The following is a 23044-nucleotide window of genomic DNA, read 5'->3' as shown; positions in this document are numbered from 1 at the left end:
GTGCCTCTAATGAGCAACCTAGGTACTGCAATGTGGTTAACCCTCTGAGACCATAACTCATTCTTTGCGAGCGGAAAAAAAGAAAACAAACACAGCTGCTGGGGCCCATTGAAGCTTACAATTGTTTATACATAGTTGCCCCCAAAAGAATCGAAAAAAAGAATAGGAAAAACGAAACTGAAACAATTTACAATAAATATGGGATGGGAAGAACATTTGGCATGACTGAAAAATTGGGGACGCCTCATCGTTCCCAATACCCAATTTGTTTATTTCATTTGATCTTTTTCTGATCGAAATTTGCTGTTGTTGTTTTTTTTTTTGGGCAAAAGCGCAGTCTGCTGATAGAATTGTAACAACTGTCGCGGCATAAATAAAGCCATTATGATTTATGCCGACCAGACGATTACGAAACTCGTTAGAACGCCACAGCCACGGGCCAATGGATCGTGGATCGAAGTTGGAGGACCGTGGATTATTTGCATGTCTAGCGCCAATAATTCTAAGGCGTGCGCTCCGATGATATTCCAAGTGGTTGGTTGGCGGCATTGGTTGCATCCACTCTGCAACTGCACCACCACTGCACCACCGTTGCACCACCGTTGCACCACCGCTCAGATTTCGACGTTTGATATGGCGTGAGGCTATATTGGCAATCTTCTCTGGCTGATTGTGAATGTGCGTGGAATTGTAAATATCTGCGATTGCAATTGCAATTAAAAGAAAGCAGGCGTTGGGTGGATCGCAAGGGGGAGTGAAGGGGGGTAAGGGGGGATTCCCCTCCCCAAAGGACAGCTGCAAATGCAATCTGCGAGCATGGCTTTTGTGCATGTAAGCGGCACTCTTTATAAGCATCGCTTATCAAGCTGCAACGCCTTGTAGTTGCTGTTGTAACTGCGGCGGTTGTTGCTGTTGTCATTGCAGATGCAACAGTCGATTGGAAAAGAGCCAGCACGCAAAAAGAAAGAAATATAAAAAAAAAGAAGTAGTGATTTGATGACCGAAGGTTAGAGTACTCTACTTAATAGGAAAGTTTGCTTAAGAGGAATTACAATAAAACTTTTATAGATCCGTTTAGTAATATTTCTGTTTTATAAAAATATTTTCCCATTATGCTTTTATGTGTATACTAACTCCTTAATATTTTTGTTTGCAAGCTCTTGATCAAAGTACAGATACCCTCTGCTAGGTTAAGAATAAAAACCAACATACGCCCAGGCCCAGCAAGTGAAAATCGGAGTGAGTCATGGCGATATAGACGCAGACGAAGACGGCGAACGAGAACGGCCCACAGACAAAAGGCTCATTAGGCGGGGTCCACATCGAGGATTGTCGGAAAAGGGGAAGTCTGGGGGGTCTGGAAGAGAGCAGGGACTTGGGACTTGCAACTTGGAACTGAGGAACTGAGGAACTGCAAGTCGCGGTCTGCGATCGTTTCAATTTCAGTTTCAGCGTTGGCGTTGAAAGCGCGTCGAGCACTCCTCTTTAACTACATAGTTACAGTCATTGCAGGATCCGCACGATCATCATTATCGTCATTATGATGTTGCGCCCATAAAGCGAATTATGCCATTTGCGTAAATTATTGTCAAGTGGCCCCGGCACACTAAATCATAGAGATGCCAGGCTCCTGATGCCCGATACTGCAGTTCCTTTTCTCGCCAATCAAATGGTTATGGCTCTCTTTCGCTTACTCCTCAAAGAAGTGAAATCAAGAGTTCAGCGGAGTTGACCCACAAAATGCTGTTAACGATATCTCCGAAATTCATATTTATTTTTGCGATGGCCTATTAAAATACACAACTTTATAACTTGTTCCACTTTTGGCGCTCCATGTTCTCGGGATGCAGCGAAGGCTCCGCCGAACTTTCTTATTAAGAATTATATATGCAACCATAATGAAAAGCCATAAAAAATGATACTTATAAGAGGAGCTCGGCGGTCCTCTCCCTATTGCATATTTGCCATATGCATATGGAGTCCAAGAATTTGACCCAGAAATGGAAGTTGCAGTTGCAGTAACGCGGAAGTGTTCTTTTTTTTTTGTTGGTTTTTTACAACTTTTTACTGCCGCATGCTGCGGCTTCTGATGCTGGAATGATGCTCCCTTTCAGCGGGTATAAATAAATTTAATGACTCAATTTGTAATGAGAAATGTGGGCTGTTTGTTTGCTCAGATCGACCGAAGATTGCACTCGTAAGCTCCACTTGCAGACTTTTGCATTAATTCTGCTTAAATTGAAGGCATCATGCTGCTGTGTTGGCTTTAATCAAAGGACCATTCAGCGGAAGACCACTCGGTTCCACTTAAATTTAAATAAATTACATAATTTAACGTTTCTTTGCACCCAAAAAAGGAGAGTTCTTTGTTCTTGCTGAAAAATACCCAGCAGATATGCAAATTCATTGCGATTCCCTGGCGTTGACATCACGCCAAAAAACAGGTTCATAAATTGCGTAGCATTAATTTTGAATCCCCCCTCCGTTCAGGTTTTATTTGACTTCTTTCGGTAGGCTCAGCTAAAAACCACTTGATTGCAAATTGTAATACAAACACACGCCGAATTCTTTTACTTTTAAAAGCGAAAATTGTACGGAAATTTATGACAAGAGTGTCAATAGGCCGTAGCACATAAATGCTGTTAATTAACATTTATTGTTTGCTGATACTACACAACAGGGAAAAAATAGCTAAGGAAACAACAAAAGGGGTCTTTCTGGCCATAAAATGGCATTCAATTTGCTGGCCATAAAATTTTATGAAGGTTTGTATATTTTTTTTCGCATTGTTTGCTATTGAAATTGGAACTCGGGCGAGTTAGTCGTGAGCGATTTGCTAAGAGCAATGCTAGCCACTAAATAGTATATGTTTTATAAAACACAAAGTGCAGACAAAGGAGCTCTAATTGCTGGAATGCGAGGAACTCGGTTTCTTTCAGCTGATAAGTGGAGCGATTTGGTCCGCTCTAATCAGCAAAATGAAGACTGGCGACTGGTAATTAACCCAGTGCATTTTTGACCGCAGACCGCCACTGCATTGCACACAAATTTTTTATTTTTATGGCTCACAGAACAATTTAAAAGGACTGACAAACCAAATTGATATGATTGGGGAACGGGAATGGGAATGGGGATGGGGAGACAGACTCCATTTCTGCCTTTGTCTTGTAAACAAACTAATTAAAACTGACACTGACGGCGGATGACAATTTACGCAGCTGTCTGTGGGGAAAGAAAAAAAGGAGTGCTAAGCTGGCTTTTCTCCCTTTTTGTTGCAACTCGCTCAATTGAAATGTTGCACGCACAATTGCCCAGACTCCATTTGCTGCACTTCAAAGATGCGACATTCAAATGCGAGTTGGAATGAAAGCGCAAGCAGAAACTGAAATGGAAATGCAATTCAGGCAATTATTATTTAAATTAGCGGCAACAAATTGGCAAATGAGGCATCGGCAACATGTTGCCAACAGCTGTGGCTGGCAACACATGTTGGCCACATTTTCCAACCAAAAAAACACAAAAAAAAAGAAGCGGAGAAGAAAAAACCAAAATAAGACGAAGGAAAACCAGCAGCAGCCAAGTTATGACTCTAACATGGCAACTGCAAAAATGCCAACAATTTCTGTGCACACACACCTAGATGCTAAAATGATGATGGCGGTGCGGCGGTGGTGCTGGGTACTGTTTTTTATTTCAGCTGTGGTGCGGTGGTGCTGTGGGGCTGCTGACAACGACGACAGTCAGTCTGGCAAGACATGCGAAACGTGGGCAAATAATTATACATGGATACCCGACCAACTAGATGTGGTTGCTGTCTTTTTTTTCTTATTTTCCGTACTGCGATCTGGCTGCCATTGTAATTGTTGTCTATTTGGTGTTGGCTTTTAGCGTAAATGCAAAGCCACGGCAACAATAACAGCAGCCGATCATGCTTAACCCATTGATAAAACTGCGCCAATGACAGAAATGTTTGCAGGAATTTTGAATTTTATTGGAAAAGGGGAAATTTCTAAGTGCCCGCACGTTTGGGTATTTTAAATATTTTCAAGAGCTTAAATTCCTCACGTAAAACTTGGCGTTTAAAGTTAGTGGAAAAAATAATTGAACAACAATTTTATTTTAATTTTTAATAGTTTGCAACCGAGCAATGTTGTTGTGTATTTCCCAAATATATCCATAATCAATTGAATTTTTTTAATATAAAAAAAAGAAGATTTTTAGAAACAAAGTAACCAGTCTTATAAGCACGCAAGGGTTAACTGAAAATTGTTACACATTTTGTTATTGCTGGCTGTTGTTGTTGGCCCCGAGCTTGGTATCCAAACTGAACCGGTGACAATCATAATTTTTCATAACTCAACCGGTTTGCGACGACGAGCCCGTACTGTCGTTTATGTTTTGCTCGTTCTGCGCCAGCGGCATTTTTCCATCACATACGCTTCAGCAAGACACCAAGTATTTTCGCGCAGTGTGTGCGCTGCACATGCGCAGTTTGGAGCGCACAAGTGTCGTCGGCGTTGGCGTCTCTGGGTTTTGGCCAAGTCCGTTGCGTTGGCCCGAGCGACAGGCGGCGGGGGGTCAGGGGTCAGGAACAACGTCGTGCTCATTGCACAAAAGAATAATGTGGCATGTGCTCGGCCTGTAATTACCTTGCCTCTCCGAGTGCCACAGCCACAGCCGGATTGTGTTGGTGTGTCTCGAAACTGGCTCTCGTAATTAGCCGGATTTTTATTTTGTTTTTTCCCTGCTCGCAATGAAGGCCCTTGGGCCAAGGCATTTTTTGTTTTGCATAAACCGAGAGATTTATGGCTATGAAACGAGATTTCTTGAATATCAAGGTTGGGTCTATCCTAATCTTAATTTTTTTGTAGCTATTATAGTTTTGAAACGCTTTCATTAAGTCGAAATATATTGTCAGTTTACTGAGCAAATATATTTGCCAAAAACATAAACTAACAATGTAACCATATTTTATTGAATCGCATAATATACTCCGTTTGTTTGACATTTTGAGAGCATGTTCCCAGAAACAAAGTTACAAGCAATTTCAATTTATTTTATCTCCGACTGCTTTTAAGCATCAGTAATTCTCTTGGCTTGGCATTTAGGCAGTTGTTGGTGTATTTTTCGGTGTTTTTTTTCTGTATTTTGGACATCTGTGAAATGTAGACAGTGCAAAGCAGTCTATAATTTTCAAACATTCAAGTGCCCATCACCAGACTGGCAGACCCATTTTTCTTGGAGGCTGTGTCTTGTGAAAGGAAGTTTGGCGGCTGCTTAGCCATTGCTACATTACATTGCCAAAATGCCGAGCAACTTGACCAGCAAAGGCTGAAGCAAAAGCAGCAACATCGCCAGAAACAACAGGCAGCAGCAGCAGCAGAAACATGAAAAACTATTGCAGCTGCAATTACTCGCACTTCAAAATGCCAACATTTTGCACAAAGAGAATTTTTCGCTGTTGTTTTCCCTGAGCAGTGGCAACAACAACAATGGTTCAATGTGGCAACATCAATCATTTTGCATTTGCATGCAACAGACAGTAGCCCAACAAAACCAAAGAAAAACAGCAGTGGGAACGGGAAAAGTGAGGCATAAATTAGCTGGAGGCTTTGTGTTAAGTTTAAATATTGCCCTTGCCTCCCCAGTTCCCCGTTTTTATCTGCATCGCGTGGTCTGCTTAGCTTCATGGGAGTAAAAGTGTAAAAGCGTAAAAGTGTTTCCCCGAACTCCTTTGTGAGCTGACTTTATTCTAGAGATACTCGTATACTCTTTGTACTTTCGCTGCTGCAAAGTTGCAATCCGTTTGCCGGATTTTATTACCAACACAGCATGACTCATGACTCACGACTGAGAAAACCAATCCACGATGCGTTGTCATCTCGTCTCGTCTCGTCATAATTGCTATTTGTTATTCGTTTTCTTCGTTTTTTGCTTTTATGATTTTTGCCCTAATTGTGTTTCTCGCTCACCCACACAAAAACTGAGCTGAGGACTATTTAAGGCAGTTCTACAGACTCAACTATGCTGTCCACATCCGTTCTGACTCAGTTCCAGAATCGGCAGTAAAAACATCAACATTCTATTATCTGGGCTTTTCCATGCAGTCTGCTCCGTGACTAAGAAGTTCCTACCAAGAAGTGTAAAGGATTACGGGGGATTTTTATTGCAACACTTCAGAAAAACAGTGGAATCTTAAAAATAGTATGCTATTCAATAATTTATAAGAATTTTTTAAGAACCACTTGATAAACTTTACACTTTATAAAAACTATATATTCACTTTTTACTTATTCTTACTTTACACTTATTTTACCAGTATATAAATTGTAATTCTATTATAATAATCTGTGAACCCTAGAAAATCCTTTCTTGCCTGTTCGTGCTTGCTGCATAAAAGACGCTGACATAACATTTCGCAGGCGAATGATTTATGCTAAATCCGAGCAGAAAATCGCATAAACGGACAGGCTTATCTCAATGAGCGGCTGCCAATGGCCATGGGGGCCAACTGAGGAGCCACCGCCGGAGTGCCGGACTTTTGGCCATATGCGTGCAGCCACGCAGAAGTAAAAAAAAAAAAAAAAAAAAAAAACCGAAAAAAAGAGAGAGACAGAGCCAAAACAACAGAGCAAATGGCAGGGAGGCACAAGCGGCGATATTGATAGGCGCAATTAATTATACGCGCCTCACACTGACAGTAAGCGTTTTGCTTTGGTGGCACCGTCCCACTCTCTCCCTCTCTTTCCCACTCAGCCAGCTCTATCTCACTCTTTCCCGATCGAACGCCGTTGCCGCGTATCAATGACCAAATGACATATTAGCCTTCGTCTTAGTGTAAAAAGCCGCGATAACTTTGGCAGACGCTAACTCAAACGCGAACGCGAACGCAAACCCAAACTCAAACGCACACGCAATATGCCTCCAGGAAAAAGCAACAGCCAAAAACATCTATACAAAAAAAAAAAAAACAGAAAAAAAGAACCCATAACGACGACGACGTCGACAACTTAGAATCTAATCGTTTATTGAACCCCAGAGTCAAACTCGAAATCGAACATAATACGCATACGCAGCGTGCGCCGCTGCATGAAAGCGATTGAAGTCTACGATTTGGTCGGCAAACTGGAGCAGACAGTGTCCAACTGTGTCGCTCTGCTGGCCCGCTGGCGTTGTTGAGAGCTGGAAATTACGACCTCCGGCCCCCTCTTCTATCCGCCACCCCCCGCAGGGCTCCAGATTTCGATTAGGCGGCTATCGGCTACAGTGTGGGAAAATCGTGATTAAACGTGGTCTTAAGAAATTCTTATTTGAATAGAATATTATAAGCAAAGAAACAAAGAACAAAAAAAATACAATTTAAATATAAAATTTAAGAAAACACGAAAGATAAACGATCAGTTTTTTAGGAAATGAGTTTAATTTGATTCTAAATCATAAGAAAATTATACTAATATGATTTTTAAGTCGCAACCCTTTTTTTGTAGTGTAAGCATTATATGCATATGGATTATGCTGGGGGAGTAGGAAGTTGATGTGCACGTTTCGTTGAAATATGAGTAGCTAAGTGACTTTATCACGGTGGCCCCGAACCAAAGTAAACCAAACCGAACCAAAACCAACTTAGCCAAGTAGAATGGAAGTGTAGCTGGCGAGTGGCGCCATCGATTCCCAGTGCATTCATTCCCATGAACTTGGAGTGAATGCAACTCCCACGCTTTAAAGTAGCTCGTTTGGGGTATTTGTCACGTCTTTGTTGCGGCTTGAATGGTCGCTTTCCTAAAGAAAAGTTGGTTTAATTCAGCCCTATTCTGTTCTTTTCCCTTGAAAGTTTATTTATGAGTACAAAGCGTGTGGTGTCTGCTTGGAATTCTGATGGATCAAAGGTAGAAAACTGAAACTGAAACTGACTAATAGCCTTTATTTAGGGCTTAAAAGTTAGTTCAACCTTAAATACAAAACCATTTACACATATGCTTGAAGAATTTGTTAGAACACTCTTCTCCCTGTGTAATACTCTTTTCTGAACAGCAATTTCGAGTGGCTAAGCCATTCGATCATCATTTAATAAGCATGAGGGCGTAGCCGGCAGCTTAGCCGCTCAGAAAACTAACAAAAATCGATGGCAAATTGTCAGTTACTACTGTGTAATCAGGCGAACAAAAGCAACAATCATGGCGAGGCAATGCTTTCAGCTTTAAGCTTTCGACTCTCCACTGATTTGCTAAACAATTACGAGTACACTTACTAGACTCACTGGCCGTATACAACAAATAGGTTGTACAAGCACTTTAGATAAGGATCTTAATAGAATTGCCAGGCGAAATGCAATCCAAACACAGAGCACAGAATACGAATGCGAAGGGTGGAGAGTGGCGACCTAATGATATTTATCAGCAATTCGTACAATTTCCATGAGGGCATCATCATATTTACAAGTTAATATTTACGCTAACAAGATTTGCCCGGCCCCACAACTAAGTTGCTGATCTAGCCACAGGCTCGTCTTGTGTTCTGTTCTCGTCTCTTCGTTCTTTTATTCCGCATTGGGTATTCGGTATTGGGTATTCGGTATCCGGGATCTGGGATCTCTTATTCCCCCGCACAAAAGGATCGCAATGGCACACGGCTCCGCAGATGGAGACACATAGATATCGGGGGAGGGCGACATGAGTAGACAAGCAGAATGCTTGTTAAAGCGCACAACATGCAGATTTCATTAAAGATATCGCCGGATGGCACTGCACTCGCTGAAGGGAGCCACTTTGCATGTGGCAGCCAAAGAGCAAAAGCTGAGGTACACAGAACAAAAAAAAAAAAAAATAATATTACCACAAAATAATAATTAAGAAGTCTTTATCTTCATCTTCAACTTTGTGTACCATTTAAACAATAAATTAAGAACCAATAAGGACAGGGTTTAGTAGCACTTATTTAACTCACAAAAAGTCTTCCAAATCTTCCAATATTTTCTAAATTGTGAAGTACTTATGTTTTCCTCAGTGCACGAAATCAACCACAAACAGTGAATCGCAGCGGATGTTTTTGTTGATGCAAATGTAGTGCAATATGCCCCACTGCAGATGGCGAATTTCTGACGCGAAAGTGAAGCTCAATTCGCTGGCAGGAGTTCCTTGCAACATCTAATGAAAGTCGCACAGACAGACAGATGGACTGACTGGATGGCCTAATAGCTGCAGAAATAAAATGGCAATTAAGTGCCTTTATGGCCGTGTCCCATCATCCTGGCCCATTCCATTACTATCCTTCGTTGGTCCACAGCCGTGGGGCATCCTTTTATGCCCCGTGGCCTGGGATGGCCATAAAAATACTTGTTTACGCATGTAGCAACAACTCTATACTCTATGGCTAAGGCAACCGAATCCCGACTTGGTAATTCGCCTGCGGTCTCTGCGGTTTTTTGTGTTCTTGCGATTTTGGCAGATCGCTTTTAGGGCTCATCTCTCGCCCGGAATTGTTTATGTTTATTGTAGGCATAAGTTTGTGCTATTTTATAGTTTTATCGCTTACACATGTCGAATGCAATTTGCCGTTGGGCGGGCCCAGTTTACGTTTATTGATTTTAAGTGTGAGTTTATGCGCTTCCCGGATAAAAGGGAGGCCATAAAATAATGCCTTGGCCCTTTGGATTCGCTCGGCATGTCAACTTCATAAGCAGCGCACACGAATTAACGCTAGGCGATGGAATCCCCGCCGAGATTGGTAATGAGTCGGGGGGCTCTGCCTTCTGAAAGGCAGCATAACCCAAACAAATCACAAGATTAAAGCAGATCTTGGCCATCAGGGCACTTGTTTGGATTGGCTTTATGGTCAACTGGCGAGGAGTCGAACAACAGAACAACAGCACAACAGGCACTTTAGAACCCTCTGAGTTGCAATTTGAGGATAATCAGGCTGTTAAAACCAGCTTGATCGTTCGTCAAAGTGCACTTGAAAAAACTCTAAAGAATAAATGATTTATTTTAAACTTCAATTGGTTTTTCTGATTTTTTTTTTAAACCTTTCTATGGCATTTACAATAATAAAGTAACAATATTAAACGGTGTCAAAATTTATAACCCATAAGCCATAGTTATTCGTTCATTATAAAGAATATGATTTACTATAGTATTGTTAATTTTATCTGCAATTTACCATTGTATGTATAAAGTATGATTGATTATTACCCCTTAAAGTTCGCAAACAAATATGCACATATGTATTCTAAAGATTATTTACCAAGAATAATTGCCTGTGGTAATTCGATTTTAACGTGTGGTTTTCACTAACGGATTTCTGTGAATACTCATGACAAACAAATAATTTGAATCAGCTTGGTTTCGAGTGCGGTTTTCGATGGGGGATCGCACAATGACTGGTTTTTATGACTCACTAACTCTGCGTATGCGTAATATTCGCCAACTGCCGCCTTTTTCTGCAGTTACTCTCGTTCGATTCTCTGGCCAAACTGACTGATTTCCCTTCTACCTGGGCAAAAGCGAACTCTTTATCTTTCTTTGTTTATTTTATGGCTTTTTCTGGAGTATTAGTTATCAGAAATTTCGTAGCTGTTCGAGTTGTTCACTTTTTTTCCACCCTTTTTTTTTGGCGCGACTCGTTTAGATTTTAATGCGAATTCGATTTGGAAATGTTTGACTTTGATTTGAGTCACAGCCACTTCACGAGAATCTTTTATTGCCCCAACGAGAAGTATGCAGAAATCGTGTGTGCGCTTATTGAAATGCAAACAGCTGAACAGTTGGGGAGCAACAGAAGCGACATGACATGGCAGTACATATTTGCATGAGAATTAGAAACAAGAAACGCTGAAAATCTGACTCTGGAGTTTGCGCTGGCGCAGAAATCTTGTTCGGCATGGGGCGGCCATATAGAGTCGGTGGGGAATACCAAAAATAACTCTCCGCGTTCAGCAACATCAGCGGCAACAGCAACAGCACACGAGCAACCTCAAACTGGCCCAGCAGCAACAGCAACACAAATGGCAACATTAGCGCAAATTTCAACGGGGCACAATTTGAATTTGAATTTTGTTTTTGTGCGACACTCACAAACACGTTTTCTGTATATATTTATTTTTTATTTTTTTCCTCGTGTTTTTTGTTTTGGTTTTTTGGGCCTTTTATAATATATAGAAAAAAGCCAAGTCTGCGAGACAACAACAAAAAGGCGAAAAAAAGAATTCCCCCAGAGCCAATGACTTCGAAAAAACATGTGTTGATTAACATAAATGATTTCTGTGCGGCTCAAAAGCCTGTTCGTCTGCCATTTGTAAAATGTAAAAGCATTTTTGGAAATCTTTATTGCTGGTCGGTGTCAAAACTTAAATAGCAGCTGGCAAATATTTATTGACTTAATTGGCATATTTGCTCTCCGCTGCGAAAGTTTGCTCTGTGAGTTAATTAAGAAATTTGTTACATACCTTTTTCGCTGCAATTTTCATGCGAAATGTCCCAGGCTATCCAAACTGCAAAGAGAAAGCCAAAAAAAAAGGAAAGGAGGTTAGTTTATTTGTCAACTAATCAAGGCAATCATTTCAATATTTGGGCTTTTGTTCGAAAAATATTGGCACGCACCGCTTCGTATGCTAATTTCGTGTTGTATCTTTCGCATGATAAATGCCTTGACTAAATGCATAAATTTAAGCCAGGTTAAGCAAACAGCTGAGCAGCCGAAAGCAGGTAGTTGTTTTAAGGTTGCTAGGCCAGTTTCGTTTGCCCAGCTGGACACGAAAAAAAGTTTAAAAAAAAACTTGACTCGAGTCTGGGCCATAAACCAAACGCAAATCGATAATGCAATGCGGTATAAATTAGCGGGTGATGGGATGCAAATGCACAAAAAAAACCTAATGTGATACTATGTTATAAGCAGGATTAGCAAATATCTTATCAGTATGATTTGTGTGATAAAACAAATAGCTATTTCACATAATTTATAATCTCCACCATAACAAAATTCAATTCCATTTATGCAATACCCTCTTTTATTCTTCATTCTATATTGTATATATTTTCTGTATTCTGTATATATTGACTTTCATTTGAATAGAATTCTGCCTCTTTCTAACTATAACCCTGAAGAGATGCCCAATAAGTTCAGGAAGTACAAGGCCAACCCGAGTGACGTTGATTGCAAAATGTCTCATATAACTTGCAGAACAGCTTGCACAATTTTCCGAACCGCACCCGAGTCTTCTTCGTTTTCGGTTTTCCATTTTCCCCCCTGTTTGCCATTTCTCGCAGTTTGCCATCTCTCCTTTTGCAATTCAATCAGCTGACATACGTAGCCTCCTGGCCAACGGAACGGAACCAGACGTCATTTGGAATACAAATCGCCCGATGTGGCACATCAGGTTTCGCCATGGCCGTCACTCAAACCAGTAGAATTTCTAAACTGGTTGAGCTGAGCTGAGCTAAGCTAAGTTGCGAGTCTCAAAAACACAAAAGGCCGAGTTGCTGGCCAGCAGCAGCAGCAGCAGCAGAAACAATGCATCTCGCATTGTATACTAAATGTATAACAAATTCCGGTAGGTGCGGAGCTGTTTTTACTTTCAAATGCCTGGCATATTTACAGCACACGGCTGAGGGAAGCAAACCCTGTCAGCTCCGGCCAATTTGCGTGTGTTAATTGAGACTAACTGCCCCAGTAGACGGCGGCCCTAGTGCTTTGATTAATTATAGACGGCCTGTCATAATTTACGACTGCTGACTTTGTGGCAACTTGCCTGACAGAATGCAATAAAAAAAGCGTGCAGCATTGGGGGAAATGTTACACAATATCATCTGCGCATCTGAAAACGAAAGCCGAAAGCCGCCCCACCAAAGTTTTGTGTTTTTCTAACCCAGAAAAATAAAAGCGGAGACGAGAAAGAAAGCAATACACACTCGAATAGTTGACAAATCATCGCCAGATTTACTTTTCAAGAATTAATCCCGCAAATCTGCCGACTCATGGCCTAATCAAAAGTAAGAGTTACCGAAACTGTTCATCAGCAATGAAAATAATGAAAATAAGACAAGACCACGACTCTCTGGGGGCCGAATTAACCCATATTTCGCCAAGAGATGAACGCGAGCTTAGCCAACTGAAGTGGCTGGATTGCGTGCCTAGAGCTTATTGATCGTTGTGATCGCACAGCAAATGGCAGTTGCAACTACTGACACACCTTTGGCCGTAAAAAAAAAAGGTTCGAATATACATATATAAAATCCGAAAACGACTTGCGACTGTTGCAATAATGAGCAACTGCCAAAAGGGAGATAAGGTTGTGTGGGTGCCACCGAACGAACCACCTGCATTTTCCATTTTCATTTTCCATTTGATGCCGCCTGATTCGCAATTTGAAAGCCTGCCAATCAGCTGGCAAACACAATGAACAACTGCCAAACTCCGCGCTCCCAGCGTGTGACTGCCAAAATATTGCATTGTGTACACACGATTTCGTTATGCATTTCAAATGCAAATTGGTTTTGAAAGGTAATTGATCCCCGGGCCACTCGGCGAGTCAATGACAGAATTATTCTGCGATTGCGACTTTCAAATGCAGCGCAGGAAATACGAAATCTGTGAAACAGAAAACCCCATGTCGACCCGAAAAATAAAAGAGAGACCCACAAAAGATTTGTGAACTGATTTCGTATGCGGCCAGCAAACACAACGAAATCATGGAAATTAAATAAACTCCGCACGATCCATGGCACATTTATAACTTTGAACTTGACAGCCGCTGACTAGATGCCACTAAAATATCCAAAGGCAAATACAGTCAGACCTCCATGGTAGTGGAAACTTTGATATTCCAAAGGTTTAATGGTTTGTATTCCATCCATATTCAGCTAATCAGAGAGAAAGAGGATTTTTATTGATCAAAGAGGAAATAAGTTTATTTTATCTTACTGCAACTTAAGTTTCACTGTACCCACAAATCTCTCTGGTTCTATCTGACTTTCTTTGATATGACAGCGTTAATTGAATTTCATTTTCATTCACATTTCCATGAAGCTTTTGGGCGAGCCGAATAGTTTCCATTCAGATTGAATGGTTCATTAAACAAGCAGGCAAGCGTTACAAATTAACCCAGTTATTTGTGATCATTTCGTTTTAAATTTGGGTATTAAAAATGATTTAGCCGCATTAACAATTGGTGCGCTCCGCTGAGTTCCGGAGATGCAACCGCTGCAGCCAGATCTTGTAAATTGCATAATGGCCCAGCTGGCCAAGTTAGAATGGTGGTATCATCTACTAGCCGGGAATAAAACGTGTTCCCAGCCGGCTGCTCCATTTCCAGCCCCTCTCCATCCATTTCGATCCATCCGACTCGTAATTGCCACGGCAATTTGCAATTGTGCAGCTCTGGTTCTGGCAGATTGATGCCTTAGTTTGATAATGGCCAATGTCGAGGCATGCAATTTTAACGGTTGCGGTGTCAGAAAGCCAGCAGAGATGTTCGGGCCTTCGGAGATGATAATTCCCGGTAGCCGAAAACAAAGGGCAACAAACTGAGCCACTGCAAGTGTGTCAAATGAGTCACACGACCGAACGACAAAGATGATCCCGATTCTTATTCTTTTCTCCCATAAAAAAAATCACCAGTTACGTGCCTCTTAACATCTTCTTTTATTTTGCATGGCAGCTCTATTGTCTGAATTGGGGGCCGCGGAAAAAATGCATTTAAAAAACGACACAGGTGACAGAAAATTAGCAAAAACAAAGTGTTATGTGCGACAGCTGAAAGAGCGACAATTAGGCGCATTTTGTGTGTGTTTCGTATGCCTTTTTTTTCGTATTTTTGTGCGCTGTCTGTCTGCCAGTTTGTGGCTATTGCATTGAATTCCCCCAAAACCGAAAATTGTGCAATAACAATTTGCGCTGCACAAAAATGCGCGAGCAGCTTGGCCAGCAAGAAAACTAAAAAAAAAATGCAGAAAAGTGAGACAAGTTGCGTGGTAGCTTTTGTTTCGATACACTGATAGTAAAAGCAGCCTATACTTTCATTATAAAATCTGGTTATCAATAATAAGTGATACATATATCTTAAAAATTCTTAATAAAGCACAAAATGAGCTTATTTTATCATTAAATTTCCAACTTAAATAAATATATATTTTATAAAATTTCAGTAACCCCTTTTTACCAGTGTAGTTGCAATGTCTGGGTGGTTATGTGTGTGGTTGGGGGTGTGGTGCTGTGCAATTGTTTTGGCCCGGGCATAATATTTGAGACATCGAAAATGTTTCACACAGTTCATTAAGCGAAACAAATAAATAAATAGAGTTTATTTGTGCAATCGTTGATAGAAATTGTCAACGCGGGCAATGCAATCCCGCCATAAATGGACAAAAGCAATGACAGTTCGAATGGGAGCTTGGGTTGGGGGGTGTTAATAGCCCCCTAAGCCTAATGAAGGTTAATGGACAGACAACGGCACAAAAACGTGAAATCAACCGAAAGCAGTGGAAAATAGTCAAAAAAAATAATGTTTCATTACTGCAGAGTGTGTGTGGGGGCATAAATCATGCAAAATGTACAGTTAATAAAACGATCGAATTTCATTAATTGTAAATTAAGCCCGTAACCAAAAACGCACATGAGAAAGAGACAGCAATATCGGCTAAGAGTGGGTGAGAGCGATATAGAAAGAGAGAGAGGGGAAATGAGGGGGTTTGGTTTTTGGAATGGGTTCAAGCTGTTTTTCCCTGGCTTTAACTCGGTTTGGTGTTTCTTCTGGGGACGAGCCACGACAACCACGCGGAAAATGTGCGACAAGGCGACGACGACTGCGATGGCGACAACTGCATGCCAAGGAAAAGCTGCTGCTGCCACCGATACAGAAACAGAAAAAGAAACAGACTTGGGTTGGGAATGATGATCACTGTGGCAGGGGTTTTACACGTCACAAAAATATTTACAAAGTTTGGTGAGCAACTTATAAACACATAAATATTTGCTTTTCCAATTTATAACTAGCTACCAAATTCTCACCAGATTTAGCAAATATTATTGTCGCAAAGGAATTTTAATTCTTGAGAAAGAATTTCACACTCTGTAAAAGAAAAAAACAAGTGGTTCCCCTTAATCAGGAAATATTGTTACTAGAAATTTTAATTAAATTATTTTATTTAATTATCCCATTTTTTTTTCCTGAGTGCCTTGGTGGTGCGCGGTGCGTGGTGCGTGGCTTGTGTGGCGGTGGTGCAGCTGAGCCGACATTGTTGATTGCTGGCTGCAGTTGGCTGGCGACGTTAATTTCACTTTAACAAACATTTCGCTTGTCTGCCGCGGAGACCGCAAATGCCAAAGCAGACTTTTGCGGCCTGTGTGACAGATCATATAGAAATGTGTTGCATTTCTAATCAAAACGATCGATCAAACGGTAGTTTTGTGTTTGAGTTTGAGTTTGAGTTTGCCTTTGCGTTTGCGTTTCAGCTGGAGATTGAGTTGGAGTTTCGACTCTTTCCCCCGCATGAGTTATGTTTGTATCAGCATTATGGGCGCACATATGGCGCTGGTTTGTTTGTCTAACCGTCTGTCTGTCTATCTGTCTATATCTGTCTGACGGACCCGCCCCTTTTTTCCCCTTATTCCCCTTTTATGTATATACATTCGATTTGTCTGTCTGTCTGTCTGAATGTCTGACTGGTTGGTTGGTTGTGCGAATGCCTCAGTTGACACACGATACTCTGCTTTAATAACGGCGGCCTGCATCTGCGTTTGTGTTTGCCAGCCATTCGATTCCGTTTGATCGATCGCTGCTGAAAACATAATTTGGTCGGCGGCTGGTCTTTTAAGGAAATGCAGTGCCCAAAAACGAAAAGTCTCAATTACATAGGCGGTGTGGAAAGGAAAACGGGGCCCCTCTACCCATACATAAATGCACTATGCATAATCGCCCAGCTAATAGCCTTCATCCCCGGCCTCATGACAACCTCCCATTCGTAACCCTTAACCTTTCGCCAGCAGCCCCTCTGTGCGGCACAACAACCTTGAAACCCATGCTATAAACAATCAAAAACCCATTAACGCCTGCTCCAAACCTTTTAGAGGGACCTTGCCGGCTCGATGTTGTTTTACGAGTATTTACCAACATCATTACGATGAGGCTGCACATTTTCTCAAGAACTATTACAGCCACTAAGCAAAATTAAACAATCTACACACAGCTACATTTGTACAGTCGAAGTTGGAATAATAGTTATGTAAATTTAAAGAATGTACTCATCAGAAGTTTCAGCACTTCTACAGCCCACAACTTTTAGCCCGATTTCAAAGTGGCATACCTCAAAATATTTGTAGAGAAATTTCTAAAAAAATGTGTTTAAATTTTTCATTTTAGAGAAGGACTATTTTGACTCTCTTCGAATATTTTAAATCGTAATAGTTTTCTAAGCGCTTGTTCATAGCTGTATGTTTGGTTTTAGCATCTGTGGATGTGAATGTAGTGATCCTCCACCCCCACAGCGGCCAAATCTCCGCTCCCTCAGATCCTCAAATCGAATAGAGAAACAACGCTTTGTATCTTTACATTTCTAAGAAGCATTTAATGCCCAAGCCGGCATTGCGTGCTGCAGTTTGTTGGGTTGCAGATACAGATACAGATGCCGATTCAGATGCCGATGTGCTGCTGGGAAGCCGCCACGTAATTCCAACTTTGAATCTGCCTGGGTGCCACAAGTGTGACTATTAAATTGGCGGCGGTAATTTGAAGTTGTTGTTTTCCCCGCACTTTTAGTCTGGCCAAATGAACGCCATGGGCTTGGGTTTTTTGTTGTATTTGTTGTATTTTTTTGGTCTGGCTTTGGGACCACACAACCAATTCTGTGGGATCGCCGCTTTGGGTTTGTTTGGTTTTTGGTTTTGCTTTTGCCTTTTGCTGAAATTAACCCTCTCGTGTGTGCGTGCGTGTGTCTTTCCGTCTGTGGGGCATTATGCAACCGCTGCACAGTCGTTGCGGCACATATGAAAAGCGAGTCTGAGCCACACTCACTCCGTTCTCGTTCAATTGAATTTTTATGACGAATTTTAGTGCCCCCAAAAACGGACAGTGCAACTCTCCCTGCAGAGAGAAAAACATATCACCGAAAATAGGTCATCAATTAGAAAGATGTCGTGCACCAAATGTTGCAACTCGCGACCTATGTATATATTTAATAATTAATTTGAACAGTGGTTTTTATATGATTTATGTCATTCATTTGAGTTTATCGCAAAAAAGCTTTAATGGGTAGTCTACAAACATTTAAGTCAGAGTAATTAAATCTTTTAAATTGATTACAGCAGTTAATTAAATCTGTCTTTTTAGATTACATTTTTTGAGAGGCCATAATCATTTTTTTCGTCTGTATATTGACTGGGCCACCCAGACTTTTATTGCCGATCGCGATGGGTAATTAAAATGTGGATTGCGGCCATAGCCTCGCACAATCGCAGTGCATCTGCTGCCGATGCAGAATCGCCGGCGAAATCTGATTAGCAACCTACGCGCGACATTTGCAGAATTGTGCGGCATTTTCTGGGCTGTCAGTCCGTTGAGCTGACCAGTCGGGCGTTGCCCACACGCTCCGCTGGCGGAGCTGTCAGAACGGTTTAAGGAGCCGCCAGCCGCCCAACTTCCCAACAGCCCAACTGGTCAACTGGTCAACTGCCAGACGAACGGCTTTGTCGGGTGACAAATCAATAGCCAGAACGTAGGCAGAGAGCCCAAGGATCCAAGATCCGAGATCCGAGGATCGGGAGCCGACTCGACTCCATCCAGAGACCAGAGACTCCGTCGAGTGTAGGCATTAAATATGCTGCTGACACTTGGAAATCTGTCCCCCGGTAATCAGCTATAAGCCATATCTCGCTGACTGCCCAACTTGGCTGCCAGTTGATATTGCGACATGATCGAGAATCTCCACTGGGGCGTGGGCTTTGCAGCTTTGCAGCTAATTAAACGGCTTTGCTGTCACGGCTCCACAAAAAGATGTACAAAAAAAAAAAAAAAATACATAGAAAAACTACGGAAAAAAACTCAACTGAAAACCAGAAAAATATGAGACAACGACAAGCGTTTTGTAATGTACCAAGTTTGATGAGTTCAAAGACCGACCGTAAAAATACAAAGACCTCAAGCACCGCTCACTGGAAATCATAAGAAAATATACATTTTACAACCGGCGGTTACAAAAAGCCCAGCCAGCCATAATAATAATAATAATAAGCGGCTCTAAGGTCAAGGACTTGGGAAATAGACTTGCGGCCAAAGAATTGTGGTTCGAGAAACGGAAATGGGTCGGTCATTAGATCAAGGTAACGATTATATAAAAAACCAAAAAACAAGAAGTGGAAGCGGATAATGAGATTAGACCGGGGATAAAAAGCCCTATTAAAAGCTGTTCAAGCTGACATAATATGTTTCCATTCAACCATTCACAAATGCCGAATTTAATATGCCTTTTCCCCTTTAATTTTCCATTGCGCATTGAGATTTCTTCCTCCTTCGAATGCCAATTCTAATATAATATATGCGCAAAAACAAAAACAATACTTCCTCCTTGAATCGCCTGCGAATGCAAATTTTCCCTTTGTGTTTTCGGTTGCTCTGCTCAAAAGTGTGGGGCACAAGCCAAAAAGGGGGAAAAAGGGGAAAAAAAGGGGGAAAAGGGGGGCTGCTGACGCTTATCTTGTCACAGAAACTCGGATTTGCTCTCCTGTTTTTGTCTTTGCTCCTCGCAGAAAATAGCTGAGCTAGCGACGAATTGATGTATGTATACACTGGGAAAATAGGGGGCCTAACCATTGAACAAGAAAGTAAAAGCAGTTTCTTTCACTTGAAAAATGATTTCCATCCTTTTATTTCTCTTTGTGTTTTAATATAAGCATATGTTTTCAATTGGCCTGCTGCTGAATAATTCAAGTACTAATTTGTTACCAGTGTAATTATGCTGGGGCTTGAAGCTCAGGGGACAAACGGAAAATAGCACAATGCGACCGACGAAGTCTGGTCGGGATTGGCCTGACTGACTTATACATTGTTGGAGGAAGTGATCTCATCGTAAATTACAAATTACACAAAGTCACGATATCAATTTCAGATATACCCGATGTGTTTGTCGCTCTTGCTGTTTGTTGTTATAATTAAATTGTTGTTTTTTCTTCATTTTTTTTTCGCTGCGATCAGCGCACCCAACACGAAAAAGAAATGTTCGAAAAAAAAAAAATAAAAACCAGCCATGGAAATTGATTAATGTATTTAAATTGATTGAGCGAGGCGAAACGAGCCGAGGAGGAAGAATCGAATCGGATGAAGAAAAAAGCCCACCAAAAGCCGACTAATTGTAGAAGAATATTTTCGAAAAGCCGCGGCAGAAATTAACATAAATAAACAACAAAGAGTTCGCTGGAGTTGGGGGTCAAACACCTACGCCACGAAAAGAGTTAACTTTGCCCCAGCAAGAGGTTCATTAGGAGCAGATCAGCATTTGGAATATGGAGTTCGGGGCATACATGTGTCTTCCACATGCCCTATTTCCCGATTCCAACTGGCGAAAGGTGACGATGCTGACCCATATGCGGTGAAAGCCTCTTTAATCAGCGACGCGGGGATTTTGCCTTGATTTTCCACGGAAAACGCGGCAAAGCGTCTAGTCATGGCCAAAAGGCCGGCCCCGAACACTATTAACTAACTGTGGCCCATTTCTAAGACAAACAAGCCGATCCACCGACACACACACACATATACAGGCACACACAAACGCCCCCACAACCGCCGGGGAATTTTAATTGGAATTTCATTTGATGGCTGGTCGAGAAACCCAATCCGATGATCTGGTTACTTCTGTGTTTTATCTTCCAGTTGGCCGATTGCAGAATGTTGGTGGCTAAATAGCTGCCAATAAAATTGTGAGCGGAAGATAACTTAATCGGGGGTATTTGTTATTTGCTGATAGGTAAGCAAAAATAACATTTACTGATTATTTGAAAATGTTGAACCAAAGATAACTGATTATGTATTTCCATTTGAAATGGTAAAATTATCAGTGAACATTTTGTTTACATTTTGCGCCGGGCATCAAATGCGTTGCCAAATATTATTGGAAATATTCATCGCATACGCAAATATCACTGCAGCCAGGCCGCAGCTTAATTAATAAAGCAAATACAAATATTTTGCTACTTGCCCGCTGTGCATTAAAGCCAGAGCCCAGGTGAACTTATGCAATTCGAGTGCATAGCACAACGACAGCCATAAATTTACACATTGTCATGTGCGCTCAGGTCTTTTGTGGGATATTATTTTTTCTCAGCATGTTTTCGCCTTTATCTGGCCAAGTGTCGGTTGGCGTTGCGCTTTTCTAACAAATTCTGCCAGCGAGCTGCTGAAATATTTGCCAGCACAAGTGTTTCAATTTCGGACAGCCAGGCGGCGCAGTCAAGGAAAAAACAGATATGCGATAGCCCAGATGTGGCAGGCAGTCTGGGCTTGTAGGTGGTTATGTCACCTGGTCGCCAGCTCGCCAATCGCCGACTGCTGACATGTTGCACATGCAGCGCGGGCATGCAGCACTTGTTTTTTGGGCTTTCCATCGACCTTCAGCGACCATTTGGTAACTATGATAATTTAAAAGCGATCTCTGGCGATGCGATCCTGGCCACAGACAAGGTCAACTGCATACATATAAAATCAGCAGCAGCAGCAGCAAAGTCAGCTTGGGTTTTTATGTGCATTACAAATCAATATAAATCGAAGAGTTATAAAAAGCTGAGCAGACCATAAATAAGCGACCGCTGCTCACAATGAAATCTGAAGTCGGGAAACTGGAATTGCCCGGGTGAATGGCTTTTGCTGTTTTGCTGGAACTGCTGCTGCTGCTGCTGAATCTGCTGAAGCTGAAGCTGGAGCTGCTGCATTGATAACCACCGGAGATGTGTGCTCTCGCCTAGCACATAAATCTTTTCACACCCAGAAAGACGACCATCCGACCGTACAACCAACCAACTATCCAACTAGCCAGCTAGCCAGGCAACCGGCTTTGTATCTGCGCAAAGTGCATGTAGTTTTGAAATTTGAGCTACGCATGCGACGACCACAACAACCAGGCCCAGACTCCTCGGCTAATTACTAGACCAAGCCAAGTTCTCGAAATGAGTGAAACAAAAGTAGTAAAAATACGCCAGCCACGCTGTGTGATTATCGCTGGTCATAATTTACGAAAAAAAGCGCTGTCGCTCTTTTTTGTGTTTTAATTGGCAAGGCGAAGCGGCATGATATCATATTCTATATACTAGAAGCAGTAATCATTTATTTTTAGCCAAATTGACAGCCACCGAGCGGGCCGATAAAAGTGGCTAATTAAAGTGCGAGAGGAAGCGAGATAAGCGATACGTCGGCTTCGAGTTTTAATACATACATACAAACTTATTTAAACAAACAATCGACGGCTTATCAATCTCGGCTCATTTGTCGCCTGGCGTGAATGATTGCCACTCGATGGTTCAAGGTTCAGAGCCATAAAAGAGCGCCAGTGAATGCCAGGAAAAGGAATCCAAATCGGAATTGAAAACGGAATCGGTTTCACTTTTCATTCATCCCCAGTGACCTAACCATAAATGCCAACTCACCATTTGAATTGTGCGTACAACGCTGCGTATGATTGACGTGCGCAACCAAGGAGAAATTAATGAAAAACTAGGCACAATAACAGCAACTTGCCGTAATATGAAATTCACCTTAAAGCATGGAAAAACGCACGGAATTCGTAATGAAACAGCAGAAAAAAAAACAACAACAAAATAAATGTGTTTTATGTACGAGTCTATGCCTTGATTGCGCACCTCGAAAATGTTTACAGCTCTTGCTATTTTTGTTCAAAACAACAGCGGCATAGTGCAACACGGCGTATGCGCAATCCAAGCTGCTTTTCTCTCACTGTGTTTGTTGTTTCTGTTGTTGTTGTTGTTTTTGTTACTGCTGTTGTTAGTGCTGTTGTTGTATTTGAAAACGCATCGTGTCGTATGGCAATCAACGCGCACAGCTGGAAACTTCTAA

At 41.6% G+C, this 23044-nt stretch overlaps 1 protein-coding gene across 8 annotated transcripts in view; it reads right to left on the bottom strand.

Annotated features, from left to right (window-relative positions):
* LOC108091947 (stAR-related lipid transfer protein 13) overlaps positions 1 to 23044 on the bottom strand; it is a 95001-nt gene that overhangs the window by 52759 nt on the left and 19198 nt on the right. For 7 of the 8 annotated variants that reach the window (XM_017191337.2, XM_017191341.2, XM_017191336.2 and 4 more), the window contains exon 3: positions 11441 to 11485. The exons of the other annotated variant lie outside the window; for it this stretch is intronic. The gene's annotated coding sequence lies outside the window, so the exon portion shown is untranslated. The remainder of the gene's footprint in view (positions 1 to 11440; positions 11486 to 23044) is intronic. 8 annotated transcript variants of the gene reach the window in all.

This window comes from Drosophila ficusphila, unplaced genomic scaffold (genome assembly GCF_018152265.1).
Source record: "Drosophila ficusphila isolate 14025-0441.05 unplaced genomic scaffold, ASM1815226v1 contig_791, whole genome shotgun sequence".
Taxonomy (NCBI): domain Eukaryota; kingdom Metazoa; phylum Arthropoda; class Insecta; order Diptera; family Drosophilidae; genus Drosophila; species Drosophila ficusphila.
This window is presented reverse-complemented; position numbering and strand designations above follow the sequence as displayed.